The 17,668-nt window shown below is 45.9% G+C and overlaps 1 pseudogene; it reads left to right on the top strand.

The window, feature by feature from the left end:
- Nucleotides 1-744: 744 nt before the first annotated feature.
- On the top strand, nt 745-4,606 carry LOC115843895 (uncharacterized; annotated as a pseudogene).
- Nucleotides 4,607-17,668: the final 13,062 nt, after the last annotated feature.

Raw genomic sequence — 17,668 nt, 5'->3', positions numbered from 1 at the left:
CCTAACCACTGCACCGCCAGAGAATTCCTATGATTGGTATTTTTAAAGCACTCTCAGGGATTTATGGCTATCAGGTTGCTACAATTATTGCATTCAGGGTGTGAATCATCCCTGCTTTTTCTTCTCATTACATTTATCCATATTCTCATAGTTCTCCATGCTGTGTAATAAGTTACCACAAATACAAAACAACAGTATTTATTATTTCAGTGTCCATGCTTCAGGAACCCAGCAAAGCATAGCTGCAGCCCTGGGCAGGGTTTTATGAGGCTGCAATCATGGTATCCCCCAGGGCTGGGATAGCATCTGAGTCCTCTTCCAGTCTCACGTGGTTTTTCAGCATAATTTCCTATTGAACACATGATGGCTTGCCTCTGCAAGGCCCAAAGGAGTGCTTTTCTGGCTTCATAGCACCAGAGGCCAGGCAGGCATAGTTACCGCAGCGGACAGCAGAGTCAAGGCAGCAGTCTGAATATTTTGACTTGCCATAGGCCTCAGACCTATGGTGTTGGCTAGTTAATCATGGGGTTACTAGACATGAAATAGATAGGAAGCCTACTAGATTCTTCATCTGTATAAGCAGAAAAGTTCTAGGTCAAGTGAACAAAAGTCTAGCTCAAATTATAAAACTAGAGAGTCACACCCCCTCAGTTCCCAAACTTGAGCCAGTTGACAGATCCAGAACCTTTGGAATGAAGGGGAGTCTGGGTCCCCTTGAGGAAGGACCCCAGTACACTACCAAAAATGTATACTGTTAATCTTTCTCCCAGCCTTCCCCAAAGGGACCTACAGCCTTTTACCACTTTTACCAGAATATCTATGCACTGGGGAACAGGGAATAACCAGACCTTTCAGGGACACTGGCTGTGACTAGGCATTGATTTCAAGAGACCCAAAAATGTCAGGTGCCCTCCAGTCAGAGTAGGAGCTTATGGGGTTCTGGTCATCAATGGAGTTTTAGCTCAGGTCCATCTCACAGTGGGCCCAGTAGGTCCCCAAGCCCATCCTGTGGTTATTTCCCCAGTTCCAGAATGCAGAATTGGAATAGGCATACTTAGCAGCTGGCAGAATCCCCACATTGGTTCCCTGACCTTCAGAGTGAGGGCTGTTGTAGTGGGAAAGGCCAAATGGAAGTCATTAAAACTGCCTCTTCCTAGGAAGATAATAAGTCAAAGCAATACCCCATTCCTGCAGGGATTGCAGAGATTAGCAGCACTACCAAGGACTTGAAAGTTGAAGGGGTTGTGATTCCCATCACATCCCCATTCAGCTCTCCTATGTGACTGATGGATCTTGGAGAATGAGAGTGGATTAACATGAACAACGAAGTGGTGACTCCAACTGAAGCTGCTGTGGTGGATGTGGTTGCACGGCTTGAGCAAATTTACACATCCCCTGGTTCCTGGTATGCAACTATTGACCTGGCCTTCTCCTCCTCACCTGTCCATAAAGCTCCCAGAGCAGCTTGCTTGCAGCCTTCACTGCCCTACCGGAGGGGTATATCAACTCTCCACGCTGTGTTACAGCTTAGTCCACAGGGATCTTGATCACCTTTCCCTTTCACAGGATGTCACATTGGTCCATCACGTTGGTGACCCTATGCTGATGAGACCTTGTAAGCAGGAAGTAGGCACTACTCTAGACTTACTGGTAGGATACGTGTCAGAGGATGAGAAGGAAAGCCAATAAAATTCGGGGGCCTCCTACCTCAGTGACATTGCACACAGTTGTGTGCAACATGTCAAGATAGGCCTTCTGTGTTGGAGGATAAGGCCTCTCCTATAACCGAGAAAGAGGCAATGCCTAGTGAGCCTCTGCGTATCGGAGGCAACGTAGTCCTCATTTGAGTGTGTTACTTCAGCCTATTTGCTGCGTGACCCCAAAGCTGCTGGTTTCGACTGGGGCCCAGAACAAGAGGAGGTTCTACACCAGGTCCAGCTGCTGTGCAAGCTGCTCTGCTATGGGCCCTATGATCCACCACATCCAGTGGTGCTCGAGTGTCGGTGGTGGATAAGGATGCTGTCTGGAGCCTTTGGCGGGCTCCTGTGTGTGAATCGTGTCACAGGCCTTCAGGATTTTGGAGCGAGACCCTGCCATCCTCCATGGATAACGACTCTCCTTTTGAGAAATAGCTCTTGGCCTGCTACTGGGCCTTAGTAGAGACTGTATGCTTGACCGTGGGCCACCAAATTACCGTACGACCTGAGCTACGCATCGTGAACTGAGTGTTATCTGACCCACCGAGCCATAAAGTTGGGTGTGCATGGCAATGCTCCATCGTCACATGATGGTGGAATATATATGTGATTGGGTCTGGGCAGGTCCTGAGGGCACAGGTCAGTTACATGAAGAAGTGGCCCAAATGCCAATGGTCCCCATTCCTCTTACATTGCCTTCTCTCTCCCAGCCTGTACTCTTGGCCTCATGAGGAGTTCCCTACAATCAGCTGACAGAGGAAAAAAGACTCAGGTCTGGTTTACAAATGGTTCTACATGATATGCAGGCACCATAGTGGACAGCTGCACACTAGTCCCTTTCTGGGACACACTAGCTGCACATTAGTCCCTTTCTGGGACATCCCTGAAGGACAGTGGTGATGGTAAATCTTCCCAGCGAGCAGAACTTCAGACAGTGCACCTGGCTGTTCACTTTCTTGGCGGGAGAAATGGCCAGATGTGATCATATACCCATTCATGGCTGTGGCCAATGATTTGGTTGGATGGTCAGGGACTTGGAAGGAATATGAATTTCTTTGGCGACAAAGAAACTTGGGGAAGATGTATGTGAATAGACCTCTCTGGATAAGACTATATTTGTGTCCTATGTGAATGTTCACCAAAAGATGACCACAGCAGAGGAGGATTTGAATAATCAAGGGGATAGGATAACCTGTCCTATGGATACCGGTCAGCCTCTCCCCAGCCACCTCTATCATCTCCCAGCGAGCTCATGAACAAAGTGGCCATGGTGGCAGGGATGGAGCTTACACATGGGCTGCCACTCATCGAGGCCAGCCTCGCTCTGCTACCAGCAGCAGGGATCAACACCGAGCCCCCCTGTGACACCATCCCCTGGGGTGATCTGCCAGCCACCCGGTGGCAGGTTGAGTACATTGGACTGCGTCCATCATGGGAAGGGCAACATTTTGTTCTTACTGTAATAGACACTCTGGCAATGGATTTGCCTTCCCTACATGCAGTGCTTCTGCCCAAGCTACCGTCCGTGGACTTACAGGATGCCTTATCCACTGTCACCGTATTCTTCACAGCATTGCTTCGGGTCGAGGAATGCACTTCACGGCAAAGTAAGTGTGGCAATGGGCCCATGCTCACGGAAGTCACTGGTCTTACCATACCTTCCACTAGCCTGAAGCAGCGGACTTGATAGAATGGTGGAATGGCCTTTTTATCTTTTCTTTTATTATTATTATTATTTTAATAATAATAAGTATAGTTGTATACTTGATTTAATAATAAGTATAGTTGATTTATAATGTGTTAATTACTGCTGTACAGCAAAGTGACTCAGTTATACATATATATACATCTTTTTTTAATATTCTTTTCCACTATGGTTTATCATAGGATATTGAATATAGTTCCCTGTGCTATACAATAGGACCCTGTTTTTTATCCATTCTATATATAGAACCTTACACCTGCTAACCCCAACCTCCCACTTTATTCCTCCCCCAAACCCCTCCACCTTGGCAACCACAAATCTGTTCTCTATGTCTGTGATTCTGTTTCTGTTTCATAGGTAGGTTCATTTGTGTCATATTTTAGATTCCACATATAAGTGATATCATGTGGTATTCGTCTTTCTCTTTCTGACATTTCGCTTAGTATGATAATCTCTACTTGTATCTGGAATGGCCTTTTGAAGACTCAGTTACAGCACCAGCTAGGTGGCAATACGTTTCAGGGCTGGGTCAAGGTTCTCCAGAAGACTGTATATTCTCTGAATCAGTGTCCAATATATGGTGCTGTCTCTCTGATAGCCGGGACTCACAGGTCTAGGAATCAAGGGGTAGAAATGGTAGTGGTACCACTCACTGTTCCCCTTAGTGACCCCCTAACAAAATTTTTGCTTCCAATTCCTGTGACTTTGTTCTGCTGGCTTAGAGGTCTTGCTTCCAACAGGAGGAATGCTTCCACCAGGAGACACAACAGTGATTCCACTGAACTGAAAGTGAAGACTGCCACCAGGCCACTTGGCATTCCTCATGCCTCTGAATCAACAGGCAAGGGAGGGAGTTTCTCTGGTGATTGATCTAGATGACCGTGGGGAAATTGGACTCCACGATGGAGGTAAAGAAGAGTGTATCTGGAATACAGAAGATACCTTAGGGCATCTCTTAGTATTTCCATGCCCTGTGATTAAGGTCAATGGAAAACCACAGCAGCTCAATCCAGGCAGGACTACTTATGGCCCAGACCCTTCAAGAATGAAGGTTTGAGTCACCCTACCAGGTAAAGAACTATGACCAGCTGAGGTGCTTGCTGAAGGCAAAGTGAATACAGAATGGATAGTAGAAGAAGGCAGGTATAAATACCATCTACAGCCACACAACCCCTTACAGAAATGAGGACTCGAATTGTCATAAGTATATCCTCCTTATTATACCAACCTGAATTATACCACCAGCTTTCTTGTTTCTCCAGTTTGCACACAGGAGATTGTGGGAAACTTAGCCTCCATAACCATGTGAGCAAATTGCCGTAATAAATTTCCTCTTATGTATATATATCTATATATCCTATTGGTTCTGTTTCTCTGGAGAACCCTGATACATACGGTTTCCATGATTCGGGAGCTCAGGACGCATAATCAGGAGCCTGATCAGGGTCTGAAAGGCAACAATTATGGTATCATCCAGGGCTGGCATCTCATCTGAGTCCTCTTCCAGGCTCACATGCTTTTTGGCAGAATTCATTCCTGTGGAACTCCTGGTGGCTTGCTTCTTCAAGGCCCAAAGGAGTGTCTTAAGCCTCTCTTAAAGGGCTCCCTGATTAGATCAGGACACCCAGGATGATCTCCCTTTTAATTAACCTAAAGTTGATTGATTAGGGACCTTAATCACATCAGCAAAATCCCTTCAGTTTTGCCATATGATGAAATCAAATTATGAACGTAAGATCCCATCATATACACAAGTCCCACTCACACTCAAGGCAAGAAGAAGGTCGTTTACACCAAGGGGAAGGGAACTTGGGGGCCATCCAAGACTTCTACCTAACACAAGTTGTTTTTTTTTAATTTTTTAAGTGTGTAACAATTGCATTTTGGAAAACATGCTGCTCTCTTTTGTCTTGAGTTTCTAATGTGAACAAGGTCTAGGGTTAAGTCTGAGGACGGATAGAGCAAAGCATGTTTGTACTTTCTGGCTGTTTTATTGCAGACTGTTTACATCAAAAAGAAAGGCAGCAATAGACAGCAGCATGTGCTAAGCAGTAAATCAGGTGCACGAAATAAAAGTGCTTTCAGGGTTTAGAGAAGGAAATCATCACAGGATAGGAGTGACAGAATGAGGATAGCAATTGAACTAGATCTTCAAATTGAATTGAACAAATATTTATTAAGCCCTGAGTGACTCTGTTGGGGCAGAAAGATGAATCAGACAGTCTCTGCCTTCCAGGAACGTATAGTCTGGAGGGAGAGACAACGTTGAACCAAATGAATGTGGGCAGGTTAAAAAGTTGGTAGATTAGACATAGAATACGTAGGGAAGAAATCCCATAAATCATAAAGGATAAATAGTCTTCAGAAAAAGGAAAAAGCAACAAATGGCAAAGCGGAAGGGCAGGATGCAAGGGGAAGTAATAGCGAGAGAGAAAACCACAAATGTGCCAGAGCCCATGGCTCAGGGTCTTGTACGCCCCGCTACATAATTTTCACTTTTCCGTAAGAGTCATGGGAATTCTGGATTTCCCTGGTGGCGCAGTGGTTAAGAATCCGCCTGCCAATGCGCGGAACACGGGTTTGATCGCCGGTCCGGGAAGATCCCACGTGCCACAGAGCAACTAAGCCCATGTGCCACAACTACTGAGCCTGCGCTGTAGAGCCCACGAGCCACAATACCTGAGCCCGTGAGCCACAACTACTGAAGCCCGTGCACCTAGAGCCCGTGCTGCGCAACAAGAGAAGCCACCGCAATGAGAAGCCCGCGCACCGCAACAAAGAGTAGCCCCCGCTCGCCACAACTAGAGAAAGCCCACACACAGCAACAAAGACCCAACACAGCAAAAATAAATAAATAAATAAATAAATTATTTTTAAAAAGAGTCACGGGAATTCTTCAAGGGGCTTGGAGAGGGAAGTGGGGGGCAATAAAGGCACCAAGTAGGAGTTTGTTTCCTGCATTTCTTCAGTTACCCCTGGGAAAGCTAATTAACATCTCTAAGCCTCAATTGTCACATCAGTTAAACTGAGGTAATAATAATTTCTATTTCCGAGGTGTTGACGAGACGATGAAATGGAATATTCTGTGCAGAGCCTTTAAGATAGTTCCGAAGGGCCAATGTTCAGACAGTGATGAATATTTAGCTACCTTGGTCAGAGTTGAAGAATCTCTAGGTAAGAAATTAGTAAAGTGATGGGGGAGGGGGAATTGAGTGAAGGGGGTAAAAAGGTACAAACTTCCAGTTATAAGATAAATAAGTCATGGGAATGTAATGTACAGCATGACGACTATAGTTAACAATACTCTTTAGTGTATCTGAAAGTTGCTAAGAGAGTAGATTTTTAAAATTCTCATCACAAGGAAAAAACATGTAACTATGTACGGCGACGTGAGTTAACTAGGCTTGTTGTGGTGACCACTTTGCACTATATACAATATATCAAATAATTATATTGTACACCTGAAACTAATACAATGTTATGTGTCAACTGTATTTCAACAAAACTGGAGAAAATAAAAGAAATTAGTAAAGTGTAACGTTGCAGTGATGTTGTTGCAGGACAGGGGACCCCTTCCAGGGCCCGAGATGGGCTCTTGTCTAACACTCAGAAATGAACTGTCCGAGGAGACACACGTGCTGACAGAGCAAGAGACTTTATTGGAAAGGGGCCCCGGGCGGAGAGCAGCAGGGTAAGGGGACCCGGGAGAACTGCTCTGCCACGTGGCTCGAAGTCTCAGGTTTTATGGTGACGGGGTTAGTTTCCGGGTGGTCTCTGGCCAGTCGTCTTGCTTGGCCCACATTTGGTCTGACTCAGGGTCCTTCCTGGTGGCATGTGCATCTCTCAGCTGAGATGGATTCCAGCGAGAAGGGCTCTGGAGGCTGGTGTCTCCCCCCTCTTGCGGCCCCTCCCGGATTCTCCCGGTTAGTTTTCAGTGGCAGCACCATGTTCCTTACTGGGACCTCCTGTTGTGAGACAGCTCAGGCAAGTGGGACTGGCCAAGGCGGGTGGTTTCAGTCAACTGTTCCCTTCCAATATTAAGGAATAAAATCACTTTGAAATGTGCTTAAAGGTATTTGAAAAACTGAAGGTGGTGACTTTTTAAAGTAATGATGACTTTAATATAAAATTATATATCCCCGTTATTTAAAAAATATTAATCTACTCAGAGAGGTACAAAGAAGAAATTAGTGAATCTCCTGAAGTTCTACCACTTAGACAAAAAAGCAGTGTTAACTTATGGTGATCATAGCTTTGGACGTTACTCTGTGATGAGGGGTAGATAATTGAGATGAAGGGCAGAAATCATTTTATTGAATGTATTATACCACACCACTGTTTTTAAAATATAAATAACGTTAACTTTTATTCATTTAAAGACCAAAAATCTTACTGAATTTTAGTATGAGGTGTTAATTCCTTTTTTAAATTTCCCTCTCCCAGTATACAATATAGTTTTCCCTGAAATGAACCTACATCTATTGCATGTCAAAGAAACAGTCATGGGCTTCCCTGGTGGCGCAGTGGTTGAGAGTCCGCCTGCCGATGCACGGGACATGGGTTCGTGCCCCGGTCCGGGAGGATCCCACGTGCCGCAGAGCGGCTGGGCCCGTGAGCCATGGCCGCTGAGCCTGCGCATCCGGAGCCTGTGCTCCGCAACGGGAGAGGCCACAGCAGTGAGAGGCCCGCGTACCGCAAAAAAGAAAAAAACAAAGGAACAGGCATAAGGAAAAAGTGATACAGAGCAATTGCCATAAAAACCCTTCCTGGTTAAGTTTCTGAACTTTAAGGATAAACAGTTCTTCAGACATCCAGACATAAAGAGGAAGGCTCCACTGAAGACAATTCAATGGGGAAAGAATAGACTTGTCAACAAATGATACTAGGCCAACTGGGTATCTACAGGCAAGAAAATGATGTGGGATCCTCACCTCATACTATATGCAAAAATTGGATCAAAATGCTTCAAAAACCTATATGTAAGAACTTAAGGTATAGAGCACGTGGCAGAGCAGTCCTCCTGGGTTCCCTTACCCTGCTGCTCTCTGCCCAGGCGCCCCTTCCCAATGAAGTCTCTTGCTTTGTCTGAGAAGAAAACATAGTACAGTTGTTAGGGGAACCGCTAACCAAAACTGCCCATCCTGGCCAGGCCGGATAGTAACCACCTGCAAGAGTTCTCTTACAACAGGAGGTCCTGGTAAGGAACATGGAACTAACAATCTACCACCAACTGGAAGAATTTGGGAAATGTCAAAAGAGAGAGGAGACGCCAGTCCATACATCCTACCAACCTCCCAGAATCTTCTCACTGGAATCCACCTTGGCTGAGGGATGTGCGTGACACCAGGAAGGACCCTGAGTCAGACCAAATATGGACCAAGAAAGATGCTCACCCAGGGACAACCCGGAAACTAACCGCATCACCATAAAACCCGAGACTGCGAGCCACGTGGCAGAGCAGCTCTCCCGGGTTCCCTTACCCTGCTGCTCTCCACCTGGGCCCTCCTTCCAAGTAAAGTCCCTTGCTTTGTCAGCGCGTGTGTCTCCTCGGACAGTTCATTTCCGAGTATTAGACAAGAGCCCACTCTCAGGCCCTGGAAGGGTCCCCCTTCCTGCAACACACTGAGTTAGGCAATAACTTCTTAGAAACAATACCAAATGCACAAGTGATAAATGAAAAAAAAAATATTTGAACTTTATCAAAATTTAAAACTTTTGTGCTTCAAATAACACCATCAAGAAAGTGAAAAGGAAATCCTCAGAATGGGAGAATATGTTTGTAAATCTTGTCTCTGCTACGCGACTTGTATCTAGAGTATTTAAAGAACTCTTACAACTCAAAATAAGATAAATAACGCAAATTTTTAAATGGGCAAAGGATTTAAATAAACATTTATTCAAAGAAGATACATAAATGGCCAGTAAGCACATGAAAAAAATACCTAACATCATTAGTTTTGCAAATCAACACCAGATTAAGATACAAATGCACCCCCTTTAGGATTACTATAATAAATAAGAGGACAATCACACGTTTTGTCCACAATGGGGAGAAACTGGAACCCTCATATACTGCAGGTTGGAATGTAAAATGGTGCAGCCACTATGGAAAATGTTCTGGCAACGTATCAAAAGGTTAAACATAGTATTATCATGTGATCCAGCAATTCCACTTCTAGGTACACACTCAAAAGAATTGAAACATATGTCCACACAAAAACTTGTATATGAATGTTCATAACACCAGTATTCATAATAGCCTAAAAGTAGAGACAACCCACATATCCATCAACTGATGAATGGATAAACAAAATGTGATGTGTCCATCCGTCATCCATACAGTGGAATATTATTTGACCGAAAACATTATGCCAAGTGAAAGAAGCCAGACAGAAAAGACCAAATATTGCATGAGTCCGTATACATAGGAAATGTCCAGATTAGGCAAATCCGTCACAGAGCAATGGTTGCCCGGGGCCGGAGAGAGGAGGGAATGGGTGACTGCTACGGGAGAGGAGGTTTCTCTTTGAGCGACGAGCATTTTCCAAAATTAGACTAGGGTGATTGTTGCAAAACTGTACAAATACTAAAATCCATCAAATTGTACACTTTAAACAGATGAATTTTATGGTATGTATTTATATCTCAATAAAGCTGTTTTTTTTTTTTCTAAAAAAAGCAAGTTTCTTCAAGGGGTCAAACATTAGACTTCTCCATGCCAAATGCAATAACAGAAAACTATAGAGCAATGCCTACAAAATTCTAAGGGAAAGATTGACCTCAGAATTTTATACACCGTGAAGATATCTCTTTAAATACAAGAGGAACAGACGGACGGCTGAAAAAGCTACCCAAAATGAAATCTAGCTAAATAAGAAAGATTCAAATGAAAGAATTCAACAACAGAGGAGTCAAGGTAAAAGGACTGAAGGTGAAAATGGAATCAAGTTAAAATTAGAACCATGATTAAACAGTGGGGGAAATATAATTTGAAATAAAATGTAAATGTTACTGACCAGGGTTCTTGGCCTCCTTAATTAATCAATAGAAATTGATCAGAGACCAGACAAGAAATTCAGGCAAGGCCTCGGGAGCGAGAACCAACAACAGGTTCCCTTGCTTGTTCACTCACTCAGCAGGGGCAAGCTTGTTCCTTATATGGGGTGAGGGTAGGGGTGGGTCCAGGGGTCGGTGGGAGGGGTAGCTTAGGTGGTTTGCCCACCCCTTTGGTGGTGGTGTGTGCAGTGGGCATTTGCAGTGCCCTGCTTTTGCTCCCGGATCCTCAGAAGTGGCAGTTGGGATTTCTGGTCTGTTTGTATCTTGTCCAGAATTTGCCCCAACTGCACTTGAATGCACGCACTTACTTTTAGTCCCTTATAGTTCCTTTGTATTTTGTTGCTCCAGGAGACCTTCTGTTCAGGTGCAAGCACTGCGGCAAAGGGTCCCAGGTCCAAGCCTGTCTCATAAATATTATAAACAAAGGAGGATCATTGACTCCTGTCTTTTAGAGATGAGGAGAAAAATGTTAAACTTCCTTCTTGTTCCCCTCCTGCTGCCTTTTGACTTTGTTGTTTGTATGTATTTTCCAGGTGGTGAGCAGAGGTTAGACTGCTTTTTGTCCCCCAGGAACAAACAGCTGTGTCATCTCAGTGGCTCAGCGGTGCCGGTGTTCTGTGTCTACGTTCCACACCCAACGCTGGTTGTCCGGGGCTCCACTCCACGCTGTCACCTGGAGACCCGGATCAACATAGGGTCACTGTCCTGTAGCTGCAAGGCTGGGAACACCTGGCCCTCACTGTCAACACCCCAGGGAATAACCAGCTGAGCGGGGTTCACACAGGCAATAAAATGCTTTAGCCCAGAAGTTGGGAATTCCCTGGCGGTCCAGTGATTAGGATGCTTCGCTTCCACTGCACGGGGTGCAGGTTCAGTCCCTGGTCAGGGAGCTAAGATCCCCCATGCCACGCTGCACGGCCAAAAAAGAGAAAAGAAAAACACAAATATGGCTTCCCTGGTGGCGCAGTGGTTGAGAGTCCGCCTGCCGATGCAGGGGACATGGGTTCGTGCCCCAGTCCGGGAAGATCCCACATGCCGCGGAGCAGCTGGGCCCGTGAGCCATGGCCGCTGAGCCTGCGCGTCCGGAGCCTGTGCTCCACAATGGGAGAGGCCACAACAGTGAGAGGCCCGCGTACCGCAAAAAAAAAAAAAAAAGAAAAACACAAACAAAAACAGAAGTGACACCTGTCACTTTGACTCCCAGCCCATTGCCCTGTCTTAACTGCAAGGGAATAGGAGAGCATAACTTCAGCTGTCCCTGGCAGAGACTGGATACGGGAAGCTCTAGGAGTGTCATCCGTGGCCTGGAATACATCACTAAGATACAGAGGGTCAGGAGTAGCAGAAACTCCTCACCTCTAGTGGTTTTGAAAGGCTTCCCCTTTCCTGGGGCGCCAGTGCCCACAGCCCTGTCCCTGGGTGAGCTTTGGGGTCTCGTACCGGTCAGCGGCAACCTTACTGTCCTTGCAGGTCCTGTGGGAAGATAGTCTTGACTGTGGTTCTCCTTGCACGGCCTTGGAACCCAGTTGATTCTTTCCAAAGATGTCCATGTCTTTCCACAAATTCTTCGCCTTCTCAAAGCAGCCTGGGTGGATTTTTGTCATTTGAGATAGAGAACCCTTACTGGCAGGGTACTGTTACGTATACGGCAGTTAGATGGCTGGGAAAATGCCCATTTCTCATTAACTTGTTCTGTGCCGAATGAATAAGTCTCATGACAGAAAAGCCAAATTTGTGGGCTGGGCATAAAAGATTTTACCCCCAGTCCCCAAACGGGGCTCCTACCAGGATTACCCTTGATAGTTTCGCTTTTCCGAGACCTATATTTCCTTTAAGGACAAGAAGAAAAGAAATAATGCATTCTTTCAAACATGCAAGGGCGCTTCCACACATGCCCCATTTCTTTCTCAAAACTGAGGACTTTAGGCGTTTCTTCCATCAGTAACTGAACACTACCTGTAGCTCTGCCAGCACTTCAGGCTGAGAGGAATAATTTCTCAGTACTAAACTGCAGCTAACTGCCAAATGATTTTGTGAAGGAAAGTGAGGCGCCATGCCGTTTCCAGCTACAAAAAGAGCAACTACAACCCACAGACTGGGAGAGAATATTTGCAAATCACTTATCTGACTTGTATCCAGAATATATAAAGAATACTTACAACTCAATAAAAAGACAACCCAATTAAAACATGGGCAAAGGATTTGTACAGATATTTCTCCAAAAAAAGATCTGCAAATCAAAAATATATACATTAAAAGATATTAGGAGAATGCAAATCAAAACCACAATGAGATACCACTTCATGCCCTGTAGGATGGCTCTCATTTAAAAAGACGGACAAGGGCTTCCCTGGTGGCGCAGTGGTTGAAAGTCTGCCTGCCGATGCAGGGGATGCAGGTTCGTGCCCCGGTCCAGGAGGATCCCACATGCCGCGGAGCGGCTGGGCCCGTGAGCCATGGCCGCTGAGCCTGCGCGTCCGGAGCCTATGCTCCGCAACGGGAGAGGCCGCAACGGTGAGAGGCCCGCGTACCGCAAAAAAATAAATAAATAAAAAATAAATAAGAAAATAAAAAGACGGACAATAGGGACTTCCCTGGTGGTGCAGTGGTTAAGAATCTGCCTGCCAGTACAGGGAACACGGGTTCGAGCCCTGGGCTGGGAAGACCCCATGTGCCGTGGAGCAACTAAGCCCGTGCACCACAACTACTGAATCCACGCACTGCAACTGCTAAAGCCCGCGCTCCTAGAGCCCATGCTCCGCAACAAGAGAAGCCACTGCAGTGGGAAGCCCGCGCACCTTAACAAAGAGTAGCCCCCGCTCACCGCAACTACAGAAAGCCTGCGTGCAGCACCAAAGACCCAACACAGCCAAAAATTTTTTAAAATTAAAAAAAATCTGTTTAAAAAATAAATAAAAAGACGGACAGTAACAAGTATTGTTGAGGATGTGGTGTAATTGAGGGCTCATACATTGTTGGTGAGAATGTAAAATGATGCAGCCATTCTGGAAAACAGTCTGGCAGTTCCTCAAAATGCTAAACCTAGGGTTACCATATGAAACAGCAGTTCCACTCTAGGTGAAGTGGGATGAAAACACATGCCCACAAAGATACGTGTACACAAATGTTCACAGCAGCATTATTCATAATAGCCCAAAAGGGGAAATTAGGGCTTCCCTGGTGGTGCAGTGGTTAAGAATCCACCTGCCAATGAAGGGGACACGGGTTCGAGCCCTGGTCCGGGAAGATCCCACAGGCCGCGGAGCAACTAAGCCCGTGCGCCACAACTACTATGCCTGCGCTCTAGAGCCCAAGAGCCACAATTGCTGAGCCCATGAGCCACAACTAGTGAAGCCTGTGCACCTAGACCCCGTGCTCCATAACAAGAGAAGCCACCGCAATGAGAAGCCTGCGCACCGCAAGGAAGAGTAGCCCCCCATCGCTGCAACTAGAGAAAGTGCACGCGCAGCAACGAAGACCCAATGCAGCCAAAAATAAATATAATTCATTAATTTTTTTAAAAATCTCTACCTTTAAAAAAAGGGGGGGGAGAGTGGAAATTATTCAAATGTTCATCAACTCATGAGTGGATAAACAGAATGCAGTATATTCATATAATGGATTCGTATTCAACCATCGAAGGAACGAAGTACTGACACGTGGAGAGACCTTGCAAACATTAGGTGACGTGAAAGAAGCTGATCACAAAGACCACAGACTGTATAATTCCATTCATTTGAGTGGTCCTGTCCAGAAGAGGCAAATCCATAGAGAAAGGAAGGCACTCAGTGGTTGCCAGGGCCTGGGGAGAGGAAGGATGGGAAGTGGCTGGAAAGGGTGTGGGGTTCCATTCGGGTGATGAAAATATCCTAAAGTAAATCGTGATGGTTGTGCAATTCTGAATACACTAATAAGCACGGAATCGTACCCTGTAAAAAAGTCAGTTTTGTGGTCTATGAATTAGATCTCTTTAAAACTGTCATTTTTAAAAAGTACACCTAAAACAGCTATTTTGCTCACATATTTTTTAAGGTTCAAACAAGTTTGTTATTCTCATTTTCAGCTCTTGAAAGTGATTGTGTAGGAAGAAAAGAGATCAGCCTCTTGCCATGAAGAGGTGGTTAAGTTTTGCCTTGGGGAGTAACGGATTAGGACCTAAATCCTGTTAAATTTATTCAGTGCTTCACTCCTGTCCCCCTAGGTCTCTCCTCTTCACAGAAGCATTTTCCAAAGGCCTAAGCATGTTGGCCTAGGATCGTGTCCAGGGTTTGGGGAGAGGAATGACCTCAAATGCCCTGTCCACTGGCGCCACGGACCTAAAGTTTCCGGACACCGTGGGAGGGGCACATGCCCTCCAGGGCTCCTTCCTCCCCACCCTCCGGGCCTCTTGCTGGAGGGTCTAATCTCAACATGCAGCAAGGCCCCTGCAATGTAACAAATCACAGAAAGACAGCTTCTCATACCTTGGAATAGCGCTGGCCTGGTGTTTTGGAGACTTTGATGGTGCTCTGATGGGGCTGGCAACTCAGTTGTGGCAGGGACATGTCACTCTACCCTTTGGGGCCTCAATTTCCTTATCTGTAAAATGAAATATTTGGACTCGATCATTTCTAACCCTTGGGTTACATTTCCTTTCTATAACAGATACAGCTGTGTGTGGTTACAGCTAACAAGACCAGTATTCAAACTTCGCATTTCCTTCTCTCCTTTTAGAAATATTTCTATTTCCTTATTTTAATAAAAATTAACATCCATTCCAGACATTTTATTAAACTTTGACGTGTTAATTTATAGTAGTAATACCTTATCCTTGTTAAGGGGGTAAAAACTTTCAATGCAGCGTTGGCTAGCAGGTCTGGTGAGAGTGGGCCCCCCCCACTGACGTGAGAAATCCACATTGGTTCGTTTGTCCCCTCTGCTTACGGGCAGAGTCACAGAAAGGAAAGAAAACAAGAGCCCGTTCACTTCTCCCCCTGCCCTTCCACATCTGCCTTTCCTCTCCAGGGGAACCACTGCTCATAGTTGTGTCTATACCTCCTTTTTTTCCATAGAGTCACATGCAGATAGATAAACATGTACAGAGACACATCACAGCGATTTGACAGTGATGAAATGAGACCAAGTAGGTCGCTGGCTTTTTCCCTTCACAGTTTCTTAGAGAGTAATCTTTGCTGGTGTGGAGTTCCACCAGGCTCTTTCCCAGCCACGTGGTTTTCCTTATATGAATCCACCCTAGTGCACTCTGGACTCAGTTTCTCTGGTGATGAAATTAGGTGGCAAAAAATTCTTTTTTTGCATCGTCAACGATGCTGCACCACCTTGTATTCACGTTGTTGTGCACATGTGCGTGACACCTAGAAATGGAGTGGTGACAAAACGTAGTTCTCCGGAGGAAACTGCTAACAGGTGCTATACATCCTTCTAGTCTTTTTTTTCCAATCTGTGGCATGCAAATATATATGCATACGGAGAAATACATGTATGTATAGAAATATATCACAGTGTCTGTAGCCTAATGAAAACAGGACTAGGGTTGGATTTTGGTAGGTGCTGCTGAGGTAGGAGATCGATGGGCCCCAGGCTGAGCGACTGCAACCAGTCTCCTGCTGACGCTTCAAGATGAGATACTAGCAGGAGCATTGGGCCCTGACTGAGTGGAAGACAAAGCAACCACGTTTTCCTCATTCTCGTGGTCAAGGGGATTTCCCAGCCCAACACATGCACAGAGGATGTCCTCTAGTCTAGGGAGGGGCCAAAGGAGGGAGGAGCCACCAGCCCATAATATGTCCTGCCAACCCCTAGAAACCTTCGTGCTGGAATCCATCGTGGCTGAGAGATGCGTGCACCTGCCAGGAAGGACCCTGAGTCAGGCCAAATATGGGCACACGCAAGAAGATTGGCCAGAGACAACCAGGAAAACTGCCCCCATGTAAGAGATCTAAGCACGCCTACTGGGTGCAACTCACTCTTGAGTTCGCCGTCGTGCTCTTCCACATGTACTCAGATTATGATCTGTTTCACAATCTCCGTCTCTCGGCTGAATTCTTTCCTCAAAGAAGACAAGGACCGAGGCCTTCCTCCCACCCACCCCCCCCCCTCGCCGAGATCACCGCCAAGTCACTTTCCCACGGGGCTGCATCACCACTCCCCACTTGTCCACACTCCCTTACGCTGGCAAGTGTCGGTAGTATTACATTGTACCAGTCGACGGTGGGAAAATATTCGAATTTACATTTTCCTAACTGCCAGGAGGATCAATCATTTTTACTTATGTTTATTAGCCATTTGCATTGTTTATGTTATTCATTGCCTATTCATATTATGGCCAATTTTGGGGGGGAGGGTTGTGTGTGTATCTTTTTCTTATTAATTTGTGATTAGTCTATAATTGTGCCTTGATGTTACCATCTCATTTCAAGAAAAAAACAAAACGAACAAAAGCTAAGCTCCTCATTTGCCCTCTTTTTTTTTTTTTTGCGGTACGCGGGCCTCTCACTGTTGTGGCCTCTCCCGTTGCGGAGCACAGGCTCCGGACGCGCAGGCTCAGCGGCCATGGCTCACGGGCCCAGCTGCTCCGCGGCATGTGGGATCTTCCCGGACTGGGGCACGAACCCGTGTGCCCCGCATCGGCAGGCGGACTCTCAACCACTGCGCCACCAGGGAAGCCCTGCCCTCTTTTTTTACACTAAGTTCTCTTATGCCTGGGTATGAAACATTCATGCACGTTAACATGGGCCTTAAAGTTAACCAAACAAGTCTTTTCCCCCAGAACATTCAGGAACATTTTTTCTGAATTTCCCATTTGCACAGCAGCAAGATGACACGCCTTCTGAGAACCTTTCTTTCCCTCTATCTGCTCAGGTCACCAGTCCACAGGCCCCACTCCTTTGAAAGAGCAGGTCTGCAAAGACAGAATGCAGGCGCCCATGGGCAGCACTCAGATGACACTCCCTCCGCAGCACAATTGTCTGGCTCTTGGCCTTAGACACATCTACTCATTCTTTTTTTTTTTTTAATAGATTTTTTTTTAATTTTTGGCTACGTTGAGTCTTTGTTGCTGCGCGCGGGCCTTCTCTAGTCATGATGACTGGGGCCTACTCATTGCGGTGTCTTCTCTTGTTGCGAGCACGGGCTCTAGACACACTGGCTTCAGTAGTTACAGTACACGGGAGCTAGAGTGCGCGGGCTTCAGTAGTTGTGGTTCTTGGGC

This window comes from Globicephala melas, chromosome 7, assembly GCF_963455315.2.
Source record: "Globicephala melas chromosome 7, mGloMel1.2, whole genome shotgun sequence".
In the NCBI taxonomy this organism is placed as follows: domain Eukaryota; kingdom Metazoa; phylum Chordata; class Mammalia; order Artiodactyla; family Delphinidae; genus Globicephala; species Globicephala melas.
This window is presented reverse-complemented; position numbering and strand designations above follow the sequence as displayed.